General features: G+C 50.8%; 1 protein-coding gene across 15 annotated transcripts in view; it reads right to left on the bottom strand.

The window, feature by feature from the left end:
• Positions 1-5,876, bottom strand: part of ARMC9 (armadillo repeat containing 9) — a 172,353-nt gene extending 166,477 nt beyond the window's left edge. For 8 of the 15 annotated variants that reach the window (XM_009444540.5, XM_054680182.2, XM_016950685.4 and 5 more), the window contains exon 1: positions 5,732-5,876. The gene's annotated coding sequence lies outside the window, so the exon portion shown is untranslated. Of the gene's footprint in view, positions 1-5,484 lie in introns of all 15 variants that reach the window. The other 7 variants (XM_054680183.2, XM_016950686.3, XM_054680181.2 and 4 more) reach the window with 4 other exon arrangements.
• Between the last annotated feature and the right edge of the window lie 8,997 nt (positions 5,877-14,873).

Raw genomic sequence — 14,873 nt, 5'->3', positions numbered from 1 at the left:
GGGGGGCCGGGGCCAGGTCAGGTGGGCCTTACAGAGCTGGTAAGTGGCTTGGACATTAGGCTGACAGTAACAGGAGGCTCAGAGAGAGTATGGAGGAGGGGACTGACACCACTGATGTCCTTTTTTTTTTTTTTTCCTGAGACAGAGTTTCCCTCTGTTGCCCAGGCTAGAGTGCAGTGACATGATCATAGCTCACTGCAGCCTCAAACTCCTGGACTCAAGCAGTCCTCCCACCTCAGCCTCCCGAGTAGCTGGGCCTACAGAGTGTGCCTCTATGCCCCAAGTCTTTTGTTTTCTGGTTTTTTCATTTGTTTGGTTTTTGGTGAGGTTTTTTTTGTTTGTTTGTTTTTGAGACAGAGTCTCGCTGTTGTTGCTTGGGCTGGAGTAGAATGGCACAATCTCGGCTCACTGCAACCTCCACCTCCGGGGTTCCAGCGATTCTCCTGCTTCAGCCTCCCGAGTAGCTGGGATTACAGGCACCCGCCACCATGCCTAACTAATTTTTGTATTTTTAGTAGAGACGGGGTTTTACCGCGTTGGCCAGGCTGGTCTTGAACTCCTGACCTCAGGTGATCCACCTGCCTCGGCCTCCCAAAGTGCTGGGATTACAGGCATGAGCCACCACGCCCAGCCTTGGTTTTTACAGAGACAGGATTTCACCATTGCTCAGGCTGGTCTTGAACTCCTGGGCTCAATCCTCCCTCCTCTGCCTCCCAAAGTGCTGGGATTACAGGGGTGAGCCACCACGCCCGGCTGCTGATGTCCATTTTTTAATATGCATGTTGCCTGCTCTGCAGAGAAGACTGGAGGGAAGTGGGAAGAGGGAGATGAGTACTGCTCAGGCCACGCCAGCCATGAGCATCATTTGGATAAGCAAGAGGGGCCATGAGTGCTGTGAGTCCAGATGGAAAAGGCAGAAGAGGCACAATCTGCAGACCAGTTAGTTGTGGGACATGAGGGGAAGAAGGGAAGGAAGAACCCTGGGATCTGAGCAGCTGGCCGAAGAGTATGTGATTTGCTGAGTCAACGAAAACCTGGGGAAGGACTGTTTTGAGGTCAAACCAAGAGCTCTGTTTTGGCTGTAAGTCTGAGCTGCCTGTTAGACACTCCAGTGGAGGTTCCGAAATGGTCAGTGGGTATTGTAAGAACTAAAGAAAGAGGAGAGAGGAGAGAAACACGAAGGGTGGCTCGACAGTCAACAGGTTTATTTCAAACCTGGGAGGGACTTCCGACCGAGTTAGGTCAGAGCCACACTCTCCTACAGACTAAGAGTTTTTAAGGATTCAGGGTGGGAGAGTTTATCAAAGGCTTGAACTGTTTCTGGGTCTCTCTGTTGTGCTTATCTGGGAGGGAGAGTTGTGTGTCTGTTCCCATACAACTTTCTGCAGCTGCAGGCATACCCCCCAAGTCTGCTTTTAGCTTCCCTTAGTGCACCTGAAGGGAACAGAATGTCCTTATTAAGGCCCACTGTTATACTGAGGCCCATTGTAAGAGGGTGAAGTTTGGCTGTTACCCAGGAAACAAACCGTTGACTGTCAAGTCACCCTTCGTGTTTCTCTCCTCTTTCTTTAATTCTTACAGATATATGAGCCTGGAGTTTAAGGGAGAAGCAGGAACGGCATTCAGAGGGATAGCAGAGAATATGGGTGCTGAGCAAAGACACAGATTTAGTGATTAGAAGTGAAACAGGCTGGGTGCAGTGGCTCACACCTGTAATCTTGGCACTTTGGGACACCAAGGCAGGCAGATCACTTGAGCTCATGAGTTCGAGACCAGCCTGGGCAATGTGGTGAAACCTCATCTCTACAGAAATACAAAAATTAGCTGGGCGTGGTGGTGTGTGCCTGTAATCCCAGCTACTGGGGAGGATGAGACAGGAGGATCACTTGAACCAGGAAGGTCGAGGCTGTAGTGAGCTGGGATCATGCCATGGCACTCCAGCCTAGGTGACAAAGTAAGACCCTGTCTCAAAAAAAAAAAAAAAAAAAAAAAGTGAAACAAGAAACAAGATCAGCTGGGCACGGTGGCTCACGCCTGTAATCCCAGCACTTTGGGAGGCCAAGGCAGGCAGATCGCCTGATGCTGGGAGTTCAAGACCAGCCTGACCAGCATGGTGAAACCCCATCTCTACTAAAAATACAAAAATTAGCCGGGTGTGGTGGCAGGCGCCTGTAATCCCAGCTACTCTGGAAGCTGAGGCAGGAGAATCGCTTGAACCCACGAAGTGGAGGTTGCAATGAGCCGAGATTGTGCCATTGCACACCATCCTGGGCAACACAGTGAGACTCTGTCAAAAAAAAAAAGAAAGAAAGAAACAAGGTCATCGGCTGCAAGTAAGAAGCATGGTGACAGTTCGAAGAGAAGGGAGGGTGGGAACCAAAGTGACTACAGCCAACAAGGCAGGGTTGCTGGTATTATAGTCCATTTAAGATCTCTGCACTTGAATCTAAAATGGAATCAGTCTGCACAGTTTTGCAGCTCTTCTCCAGGCACTTTCAGCTATCTGAGTTAGGTTAACCAATGTGAGAGGTTCTTCTAGAAGAGAAGAGGAAAGGGAAAACAGTACAACCATGATGGGACACTGGAACTAATCAGGTTAAGAATGGGGGAGGGGAACACACATAAGGCGGCTGCAGAGCAGTGAGGAAGCAGTGAGACCTGCTGAAGGAGGCACATTCCAGTGAGTGTGAAAGATGGAAAGGAGTGGGCAGAGAGTGGGACAGATGCCTGAAGGCAAGACTTTGAAGGTGACTAGTACTAAAAAGCTCCCGACCACGGGAGTGGGCAGATGAGGAGGATGGAGGAAAGAGATGCCTGCAAGTAAGGAGGATGAAGAAACTGGAGGGGCCAGGATGTGGAAACCCCCAGAAGTGAAGTAAAAGAGATGAAGGGATAGGCAGCCAGCCGGGTGCTGGAGGCTCCAAGGGAACTGGAGAGACTTGCCCTGGGAAGTGGCTACCTCAGGGAGGGCTGGCAAGGGTACAGCATCTGCCATGTGCTTCAAAGGAGCTGGGGTTTGTGAAAGAGTGGGTAGTGATCTGGAAGCAGTAATGAGGAGCAGGGAGGACACCTCCCCATGCACCACACCAGCCCTGCCAGATGCAAAAGGGGAGAGAAGAAAGGCAGCTGCTGCTGGAGGACACCCACCTCTCCAGCCTTTTTCTGGACCCATGCCTCAAATCCATCCACCTTCCCCCTGCCTTATCCCTCTCCTTGCTCCCTTCCACCAATCCCACACTGGACCCTGCCAACAGCGAACTCCTGGCCATTCCCCCATGCAACAAGCTCTTCCAGGATCCTAAGCCTGTGGTTGATGTATGCTCTGCGCCCCCAGGCAAACATGACTCATGATTCTAAGCCAAGCCAGATTTAATCTCTTTCAAGAAGTCTTCTATGAAAAACCCCTCCCTTCTTTCCCTACCAAGGCTTTTTTTTCTTTCTTTCTTTTTTTGAGATGGAGTTTAGCTCTGTTGCCCAGGCTGGAGTGCAGTGGCGGGATCTCGGCTCACTGCAACCTCCACCTCCTGGGTTCAAGTGATTCTCCCACCTCAGCCTCCCAAGTAGCTGGGGTTACAGGCATGCGCCATGACGCCCAGCTAATTTTTTTGTTGTTGTTGTTCTGAGATGGAGTTTCACTTTTGTCGCCCAGGCTGGAGTGCAAAGGTGCAATCTGGCTCACTGCAACCTCTGCCTCCCAGGTTCAAGTGATTCTCCTGCCTCAGCCTCCCAAGTATATGGGATTACAGGCGCCCGCCACCAACGCCCAGCTAATTTTTGTATTTTTAGTAGAGACAGGGTTTCACCCTGTTGGCCAGGCTGGTCTCGAACTCCTGACCTCAGGTGATCCACCTGCCTCAGCCTCCCTAAGTGGTGGGATTACAGGTGTGAGCCATCACACCTGGCCTAATTTTTGTATTATTTTAGTAGTGACAGGGTTTCACCATGTTGGCCAGGCTGGTCTTGAACTCCTGACCTCAAGCGATTCACCCACCCAAAGTGCTGGGATTACAGGCATGAGCCACTGCACCTGGCACTTCTTATAACCCTGTTCACAAAGACAGGGAGCTGTATTTCAACTTCGTATCCCCAGAACCTAACAGAGTGTGTAGTAAGCAAGAAAGGTACTCAAGGCATATAATGAATAAATGAAGCCGGAGTTGAGGGGATGTCATTTTAAAGGCCCTGGAACGGGAAAAGTGAGTTTCTGAGAATTTGAAACCTTGAGGCCAACCTCAAGGCCTTTGCGCATATTACTCTCTCCACCTAGAACACTCTTCCCTCTCTTCACCTGGTTAACCACTGTGCCTAATAAACATCACCTCCTTAGAGCAGACCTCCCTAAGCCGTTTAAATAGTATCTGCTGTGATCAACTGTCATTGAATGTGAGTGCTGCTGGGTATCCTATTACTCAACATTAGAAATTACAGAATTGGCCAGGCACAGTGGCTCACACCTGTAATCCCAACACTTTGGGAGGCTGAGGCAGGCGGATCACCTGAGGTCAGGAGTTCGAGACCAGCCTGATCAACATGGTGGAACCCCATCTCTACTAAAAATACAAAAATTAGCCGGGCGTGGTGGCGTCTGCACCTGTAATCCCAGCTACCAGGGAGGCTGAGGCAAAAGAATCGCTTGAACCCAGGAGGTGGAGGTTGCAGTGAGCCGAGATCATGCCACTCCACTTCAGCCTGAGCGACATGGAAAGACTCCGTCTCAAAAAAAGGAAAAGAAAAAGAAATTACAGAATTTTCTCTAAACTTTTATATCATAATAGGGATCATTTATTGAGGGTATATGGTATGCCAGGCAATGTGCAAAATGTTTTACATTTAACCTTCATAGTAAACCTGAGAGGTGAATATAGTTTATATTTTCCCATTCCAGATGAGGCAATTTGAGGCCCAGGAAGTCTGACACACTCCCAACAGCCACAGTAAGTGACTAAGCGGCTGAAAAGAACCACTACACAGTATTTCCCAAAGTCTGGACCACCTAAATCAGAATCAGCTGGCACGCTTGTGCAAATGAAAATTCCTGCCTCCACCCTGGTCTTACTGAACACCGTGGCAGGCACCATGCCCAGAAATCTGCCTTTTAAACAAGCTCCCTGGGTGACTTTTACACACTCCCAAGTTTGAGAACCAGTGCTCTCCTTTATGCGGAAACTAAGAAAAACTTTTCCAGTTACATCTGGGGATTGCAGCGGCAGCTTTTGAATTCCTATATAAGACAGATTTAGGGCCCACAAACGGGTGGGATTATGGGATTTGTATGGAAGCCGAATCTGCATAGCACGCATCCTGTTTTTCCTAAGATTAGGTGAAGTCTGGACTTCCACTGGGTGCCTGAGGAACGCGGCTAGCAGATGGAGATTATCAGGTGGATCTAAATCCCGGATAACCCGCTCGCGCCGCCACCACCAGCTGGACGGCTTGAGGGACCCCCTCCAAGTTTGGCCCACTGCAGCAAAGATCAGGGACTACTTGCGGGAAGCAGCTGGGCCTGTCCTTTCTTGGGATGTCCAGGCGGCCGCCTCGGCCCTTGCCGAAGAAAGATCCCTGGACCGCAGGCGAGAAGTGGTAGCATCCGGCGGCGGCGGAGCGGGCGCGTCGGGGTTTTCCTCGGAACAAGAGGTCCGCAGAGCCTCGGCCCTCCAACCCCACTGCTGCTCCTCCCAGCACCAGGACGGCGGGCGGAGGGTGGCCCGGCTGCATCCGGGGACGCGCTTACCTGCTGCTCGGCCGCGGACACTCGCGCTATCCCAGCCCGGACGCCACCTCCGCAGCCGTCACCCGGGCAACCGCCGCCGCCACCCCGACGTCACGTGGGGCCGGCGCAGCCAATCGCGCGGGGCGCCGCCGACGCGGAGCAGCCTGGGAGGGAAGGTGGGCGACCCCGAAACTTCCTGGCGGCGGAAGTGAGGGTCCACAGCCCAGCAGTGGTCAAGGTTCACGCGCTGGGTGACCGCGTCTCCTGTGGTCCTCTCCACCACTCCACTTTCGTTCGTTCATTCATTCGTTCATTTCCCTTCGTTGCGCCAGTCGCTGCGCCGGCTCTCGGGATGAGCCGGAGCAGGCTCAACCCCTTGTCTCAAGGAGCTCGCGGTCGCGTAGAGAACACAAACTAGGACAGTGTGGTGTCCGTGGGAAAAGAGTCAGGCATGGTTATTCCCATCTTAAAGGAGGGACCTGGGGCCACCTTAGAACCAAAAGTGACGCCCAAGATGTGCATTAAAGCTCCGGGTACCAGGGTCCCGCCCCGCTGCAGCGGTTTCCAAGGATTTCAGAGAAACTTTTTGTTTTCCATGTTAAATGTGGGCTATTAAAAATAAATCAGGAGCACACGTCTTCCCTCTCTTTGCACCTGATGCTTTTGAACTGAAGTTCATCAGCACTGAATGAGCACTTGCTAGTCACCCAACTTTGTGCTAGAGGATGAAGAGATGGCCATGGATAGAAAATCCCTCCCCTCCAGGCGTTGAGATTCCGTGGGAGTCTCTCGTTGCCACCTCAGTGTTTCCACCTCCATGCTTCCAAGAAGGAGGAGGCTACCAGGGCCAGAGACAGGGAATGGGACACGGAGAAGGTAGGTCAGCTCGCCTTTGAAGAAGCCCTAAGATGGGCTGTGGCCACCACCTCCCCAGTCCCCAACCCTGCCAGTGGATTGTCTTCCAAAAGAAAAAAAGCTGTATTTAGTAGAAGAGAGCCCTACCTTCTGTCCAGGTAATATGGATTGAAAATAAATCTTCAATCCATGGCCATAATATTTATCGTCAACACAACTGTATGCCAGGAGATGCCAGACAAAATATAGAACACACAGTTAAATGTAAATTTTAGATAATGTTTTAGTATAAGTAAATCCCAAATACTGCTTCATTTTATTGTGCATGTAGGATGTTATATTGTTCTGTATTTTTGTTTGCAAAACGTGCAGCCTATATGTGTGCCCAGCATTGTGCTAAGTGAATCATATAGATTGTTTTCTTTAATTCTCACACCAGGCCCGGCACGGTGGCTCACACCTGTAATCCCAGCACTTGGGAGGCCAAGGCAGGTGGATCACCTAAGGTCACAAGTTTCAGACCAGCCTGGCCAACATGGTGAAACCTGTCTCTACTAAAAATACAAAAATTAGCTGGGCGTAGTGGCATGTGCCTGTAGTCCCAGCCACTTGGGAAGCTGAGGCAGGAGAATCCTTGAACCCGGAAGATGGAGGTTTCAGTGAGCCGAGATCACGCCACTGTACTCCAGCCTGGGCAACAGAGTGAGACTCTGTCTCAAAAAAAAAAAAAGGTTTTTAATTCTCACACCACATCTATGAGATGAATAATATTTTCAGCATTTTACTGATTGACAATGTTGTAATTAACCTGAGCTGTGTGCTCTTAGAAAACAGCTACAGTTAAGAAATCTCACCCACGCACCCCCAAACCTTTTGTTTTCTAAAATCCTCCACACTTTTGTGTTCTGGGAAGTAGCTTATCAGAAAGAACTACCCTTCCACATATGACTTCATCAGACCCACAGTCCTGTCTTTCTCATGCCTCCCATATGATGCACGGATGACCCCCTTGTTTACCTGTGACAAGGACAAATGCAGACCTTTTCCCTTCTGCCTGAGCCTGCCGGCAAGGCCAAGGACAGACTTTTCAGCTTCCCATTCTTTGTCTCATGGTTGATTAGCTGAGATTAGAGCTGTCTGTTTTGTCTTTGGCAAGATGAACAACATGAGGCATAGGGGATTAAGAAACTCCTCAAAGTTTACACCACTGAGGAGACCAGGACTAAACCCAGGTCTCTGTGTCTCTGGACCCTGGGCTCTGAGCTGCCGTGAACACCCCACCTGCTTTGCTTTCCCTCCTGAGTGCATTTGCCTGACTGCCGGGATTATGGTCATTGTGGTGGCTATTGTCTTTGTCTGTCTACCTCCCCTCTCCCTTCTGGTAACATACCCCATCCCTGACCACAGGATGGGCAGATGGTCCAAACTGGACCAATTTTACCCCATCCCTCTGGCCTCAGTGATGGGTCCAGGATGGGCATGTGAGCCAAGCAAAGCCAATGATAGTCCTTCCCTGGGATTTTGCTGTTAAAGTGTGGTCAGGTTATTGTAAAGTGAGACTCCAGGGCAGCCTACATGGGAAAGACTGAGAAGATGAAGCCATTACCTAGAGAAATGCAAAGGAAGTGCTGGGGACATCAAATCCCTGGTCCCAGGATCTGAGTTCCCTGGAGCTGCACTTATTCTTATAGCTCCTCCAGCATCCTTCCAATCAACTGTCTTTTTAATTTTTTATTTTTTTGAGACAGGGTCTTACTCTGTCACCCAGGCTGGAGTGCAGTGGCACAATCTCAGCTTGCTGCAACCTCTGCCTCCTGAGCTCAAACAATCCTCCCACCTCAGCCTCCCTCATAGCTGAGATTACAGGCATGTGCCACCACGCTCAGCTAATTTTTGTACTTTTTATAGAGACGGAGTTTTGCCATGTTGCCCAGGCTGGTCTCAAACTCCTGAGCTCAAGCCATCTGCCTGCCTCAGCCTCCGAAAGTGCTGGGATTATACATATTACTGCACCCGACTTCAACCATCTTTTTAATTTCAACTGGTTTGGACCTGCATGGTGGCTCATGCCTGTAATCCCAGCACTTTGGGAGGCCAAGGTGGGAGAATTGCTTGAGGCCAGGAGTTTCAGACCAGCCTACGCAACATAGCAACATCCATCTGTACAAAAAAAAAAAATCCGTCTGTACAAAAAAAAATTCTTTTAATTAATAAACTGGTTCAAGTTGGGTTTCTGTCACTTGCAACCAAAAGAGACCAGACTAATATAGACACAATTTCTATATGTCTGTTTGAGATAGGAAAAACCAAACTGACTGCTTTTACTCTTCTCACACTCAACACATTTTTTTTTTGAGACAGAGTCTAACTCTGTTGCCCAGGCTAGAGTGAAGTGGCACAGTCATAGCTTGCTGCAGCCTCAACTTCCAGGCTCAAGTGATCCTCCTGCCTCAGCCTCCCAAGTAGCTGCTGGGACCACAAGTGCGCACCACTATGCTCGGCTTTTTTTTTTTTTTTTTTTTTTCTTAGAGGTGGGATCCCACTTTGTTGCCCAGGCTGGTCTCGAACGCCTAGGCTCAAGCGATCCTCCCGCTTTGGCCTCCCAAAGTGCTGGGATTATAGGTGTGAGCCACCATGCCCATCCTCAACACAATGCTTCTGACAGCAGATGTGTGGAGGTTTTTCCCTACACACTAAGCAACTATCCAGCAGACACTAACTGGTTGTCCTACAATTCAATTCTGATACTAGCTAATGACTGGAGTTAGAATCAGATCCCATAGGTCAAAGGCTCAGTCCCACAAGACTGTCCCCCACCTCAGATGCCAGTCAAAAGTAGCAGTTGTCATCTATACTTCTAACCAAATGGCTATAAATGAGGGTTCCATTAATTTACTAGGATGGCTCATAGAAGGAAACACTCACATGTACTGGCTCATTATAAAGAATGTGACAAAGGTTACAGATAAACAGCCAGATGAGATGGTACCCAGGGCAAAGGATGGGGGCGCAGACCTTCCATGCCCACTCCAGGTACCTCCATGGTTCAGCAGTCTAGAAGCTCTTCAAACGCTGTGGTTGAGGGATTTTTACAGAGGCTTCGTAATGCAGGCACAATCGATTGTTATTATTATTATTATTTTTGAGACGGAGTTTCACTCTTTGTTGCCCAGGCTGGAGTGCAATGGTGCAATCTCAGCTCACTGCAACCTCCGCCTCCGGGGTTCAAACGATTCTCCTGCCTCAGCCTCCCAAGTAGCTGGGATTACAGGCATGCGCCACCACGCCCAGCTGATTTTGTATTTTTAGTAGAGACAGGGTTTCTCCATGTTGGTCAGGCTGGTCTCGAACTTCCGATCTCAGGTGATCCGCCTGCCTTGGCCTCCCAAAGTGCTGGGATTACAGGCGTGAGCCACTGCCCCTGGTCGGCACAATCAATTATTAACTCAATCTCTGGCTTTTCTCCCCATCCCAGAAGATGGGGATAGGGCTGAAAGTTCCAAGCTTCTAACCTTGGCTTGGTTTTTCTGGTGACCAGCCCACCAAGAGTCATCTCATTAGAATACTAGATGTTCCCATCACCCATGAAATTCCAAGGGATTAGGACCCTTTATCAGGAGCAAGGGACAAAGACCAAATAGAACAGAAAGATCCACCTAGTGCCCCATCACTCAGGAAATGACAAGAATTTTAGGAGCTCTGTGCCAGGAGCCAGGGGCAGAGATCAATTATATATTTTTCCTTTCTTTTTCTTTCTTTTTTTTTTTTGTTAGACAGAGTTTTGCTGTTGTCACCCAGGCTGGAGTGCAGTGGTGCAATCTCAGCTCACTGCAACCTCTGCTTCTTGGGTTCAAATGATTCTCTTGCCTCAGCCTCCCGAGTAGCTGTGATTACAGGTGCGTGCCCCCACGCCCACCTAGTTTTTGTATTTTTAGTAGAGACAGGGTTTCACCATGTTGGCCAGGCTGGTCTCGAACTCCTGACCTCAGGTGATCTGCCCGCCTCAGCCTCTCAAAGTGCTAGGATTACAGGTGTGAGCCACCGTGCCCGGCCTAATTATATATTTTTCTTATTTCACAATGTCATATCAACTACAAGTGGCCTCAGCAATGGGGGTGGTGGTTCATTTTCTTATAATAAATACAGAAGTAGCTGGCTTCTTACCAGCAGCTCAAGTTGTCAAGGATCTGGGTTGGTTCTGAATTGTATCATCCCCGTGACTAGGTGTGATATGGAACAAATAGATACGGTTTGATACAGTTTAAAAATAATTAAACTACTATAATTCCTTAGTTATAATTTAAGACTTTCTTTGAATCCTGAACACTTGTGTAAGCATAATGCCAGTATTTAGGTGGAAAATCTCTGACTCAGTCTCAGTCTATTTAACTTATTCGATGTGTTCTCGTGGGAGTACAAAGGATACTTTTGTCACAAGAGGCAAAACTGCTTAGGTCTGAAGCTTCCTCCAGGCAGTCTCTAGGTTGGCTCTGCTGTGTATATTCCATGAGTTCATAGCAATACACTGAACCAGCTGCCTCAGCTTCACCACTCTTAGGACCTGCCAAAGCATCCCATTTGCCCCAAATGTTCTTGTTTGACCACTCCAGTTTTCCCAAAATGGGACACATACTGCCAATGGGCCCAAGATGACTTTCTAAATTGTTTAATTATGAAAATTTCAAACATATGCAAAACCAGAGGATGGTTTAGTGAATCGCCATACACCCATCTCTCAGATTCTAGGATTATAATGACACTGGTGCTGGGAAAAACTTAACCTCAAATTAAATCCTTGGAATATGCTGAACACTTTAGCCAATATCTTCAGCCTTGCATAGGACATCGAAGGGACTGGTGGAGCTCTAGATTCTGGTGGGGGACACAGCTGATTCTTCTGCAGCCTAGAGCCCTCTGTGGGCCCTAGCCCTGAGTACTTTAGGGGCAGGAGGGTCACACTCCTCTGTGGCCTGCTACACACAGTTCATGAATGAAGTCATCTTTGCAGGCAAAGCAGGCATCTTTCTGGCTGCTGTCTTTGTTGGAAGGCAAAGAGCTGAGACCACAAGCAAAGAGGGAGAGTTGGTAAATGTTACTTTCCTGAGTTGCATAAAAGGGTGAAGCCACCTAAATTAAGCACACTGAGCCTGACCCACCCAGGCAGACCAGCAGCCAGCTAGACTAAACGCAGTTGCCTCATCCGGGAGCTCCTGCAGGGGGAGTTCAGACCAAGAGCATGTTTCTGGGCAGGCCCAGCGCCTGGATCTAATCAGTGGGATGGAGGAGGAACGTACTGAAATGCCCGGCGTAAATCAAGAGATGAATTACAAGATGCTGCTTAAGCGAACATTTCCTTCCAGGAAAGTTGGATCTTGGTCGCTGCTCAAAACTCATGATGTGTGGGGTATGCAGGTCCATTCATCTTCCCAGCCCGGAGTCCATGTAGGGGTGGAGGAACAATTGTCTCCCAAAGGCTGCTTCTCCTCCCACTCCCCTTCCCAAAGCTGTTTATATCTGGAAGCTGAAGATTTCTTGGAAGGAGAGCACACCGGGTGGAACTATTCATCTCCCAAAAGAGCTCTCGGTGGGCGGTAAAGCAGGCGACCCCTGAAAGTCACTGAGCAGCCACTGTGGCCTCTAGTGTGTGTCCTTCCTCCCCTGTCCCAAAGATGTGAGCCGCATCACTGCCCCAATCGTTCTGTGGCCTGGAGGAGGTTGGCGGAAAAACTCAGGCCTCAAAATGAACATCTGGAAGAGCAAGCCTGGATTCCCAGGTGGTTTCCAAGCAGGCACACTTGGAGAGATTGCTAGGGCTTTCATCAGTGGTGTTCATAGACATAGACACTTAAGACTTTTCATGACGACTGTCACTTTCTTTTTTTCTTTTCTTTTTTTTTTTTGAGATGGAGTCTGGCTCTGTCGCCCAGGCTAGAGTGCAGTGGCGCGATCTCGGCTCACTGTAAGCTCTGCCTCCCGGGTTCACGCCATTCTCCTGCCTCAGCCTCCCGAGTAGCTGGGACTACAGGCACACGCTATGATGCCGGCTAATTTTTTGTATTTTTTCGTAGAGACGGGGTTTCACCATGTTAGCCAGGATGGTCTCGATCTCCTGACCTCGTGATCCGCCCGCCTCAGCCTCCCAAAGTACTGGGATTACAGGCATGAGCCACTGCGCCCGGCTGAGGACTGTCACTTTCTAAGCAAGTTTAAAAAAGCACATCACAGGGCACAGGATGTTAGCCCAGAGGGTGGCATGTTGGTTTAAGCTGGAGGAATAGATGCTAAAGTGACCACATTTGGGTAGTTTCCTGGCAGGTCAACACACCTGGGTGACCAGCAAGAGGTAGCACACAGAGAACATCTTTTTTTTTTTTTTTGAGATGGAGTTTCACTCTTGTCACCCAGGCTGGAATGCAATGGTACGGTCTCAGCTCACTGCAACCTCCGCCTCCCGGGGTCAAGCGATTCTCCTGCCTCAGCCTCCTGAGTAGCTGGGATTACAGGCACGTGCCACCACACCCAGCTAATGTTTGTATTTTTAGCAGAGACGGGTTTTGACCATGTTGGTCAGGCTGGTCTCGAACTCCTGACCTCGTGATCTGCCTGACTCTGTCTCAAAGAAAAAAAGAAGAGAAAAGAAACGCAAATCTTCTGGCTCAGCAGTCTGGGTGCCTCTGCTGGAACTCAAGGGTCCTAGGCAGGGCCCCTGCAGCATCTGCGGCCAAGAAAGCCGAGCTGCGGGCCCACTGGGTACCCCAGCCAACTCCAAGGAGAGACCCGCGGCCAGTGCAGGCGGGGCAGCCCCCCCAGGGCCCTGCCCCGCCGAGGATAAATGTCTCAGCGGGAGCATCCGGCCGGCGGAGCAGCCCGGGAAGCGGCCCAGACGCAGCCAGACTGGCGTGGGGGCCAGTTCCCGATCTGGGTCCCGGCGCGGGGAGCGAGCCCGTCCCGCGGCCTCCAGCCAAGAGAAGCGAGCGAGGGGCTGCAGGGATTTTTACCCAGTGGCCTGACACTTAACGAAGGATGGGTCACTGCAGTGATCTCCGGCGTAGGAAGGATTGGGGTTGGCTGCGGCGGGAGACTCAGGTAGAGTCTTGGGGAGCAGCCAGCACAGCCCGACCTGGCCCCAGGTGCACCCCCACCTCCCCTAGGCCGTCATTTCCAGGAACACAGCTCCATCTCTGCCAGCCCAGCGGTCAGGACGGCTAGAGGCGCCCAGAAAACATACACCCTGGAGTGGAGAGTCAGTCCCCACCCGGGCGTCCTGGGTTCCCTGTTTTCCTCCCATCACCGACCCCCAAGCCGCCCCCTCTCAACACGCCCCGGCTTAGCCCCCAGCCCCTGACTGTGGAGCTGCCCTGGCCGGCCGGCAGCCCTGGCCCACCGGGGTCCCTTACTGCACGTTCTCTCTGGTCCGGCCCCTGGCCCTTTCCCTCCCTGCCTGAACTCCTTACAAAGGACAGATCAGAGCTGTCCGGTGTCTTAGGAAAGAAGAGATCCTTCACATTCAGTGATAGGAACTTGTCTCGAAACAGCTTAAGCCAAAAGGGCTTTCTTTGGCTCACATCCCTGAGAAGTCAGGGGTGGAGCTGGCCCCGCTGGGCAGGGCTGGAAGTAGGACTTTACAGTGCCCTCGGTCTTTGGGCTTCCGTCCCGCTCTCTCCCTCTCCGCTCCGCTTTCGGCCCTGTGTGGAACTGGGACTGCATGTCCGCTCTGCCTGGGTAACCTTGGGTCTGCTGAGAACCAGAGAGGAGCCACCAAGGCCTTCCAGGGTCTTCCCTGGAGGCTGGGAGCCTAGTCCTTACCCTGGCATGGCTGCACCCTCTTGACTTTCTAAAATGCCTCTGAGTGTATTGGATAAAGGATCCTTTTTGACTCGAGCTCTTCACACTGATCACTTGCAAGGCAGAGTATGCACTCTTACAGGCTCCCTGGCAGAGCCGGCCTCCATCCCAGGCCTCCCTTCCTGCCCACGAGGCAGAGTTCTAAGCAGGAGGAAAGAACAAGTGGCTGAATCTCAGCTCCGGGGGCCCCCTCCTCCCCCCTCCCGTGGGAGGGAGGATCAGCCGTGTCCTAATGTTTCTCCATGCCTGGACCAGGTCCTGGAAAGGGGCCCCGGGATCCTGGGGGAGGTGCTGAAGGAGGCAGTTGTGCTGAAGTTATGTGCAGTGTGGCGGCAGCTTGTTCAGGCTCAGACACTTCTAGTAAATGGAGTTAAGTCACCCACTCCCCTAGGTATTTGCGGCCCCTGCTTTGAATCAAGGCGTAGAAGCTATCCAGAAAAAGGTGACATGAGCCCTGCCCACC

The sequence above is a fragment of the Pan troglodytes genome, chromosome 13, assembly GCF_028858775.2.
Source record: "Pan troglodytes isolate AG18354 chromosome 13, NHGRI_mPanTro3-v2.0_pri, whole genome shotgun sequence".
Classification (NCBI taxonomy): domain Eukaryota; kingdom Metazoa; phylum Chordata; class Mammalia; order Primates; family Hominidae; genus Pan; species Pan troglodytes.
This window is presented reverse-complemented; position numbering and strand designations above follow the sequence as displayed.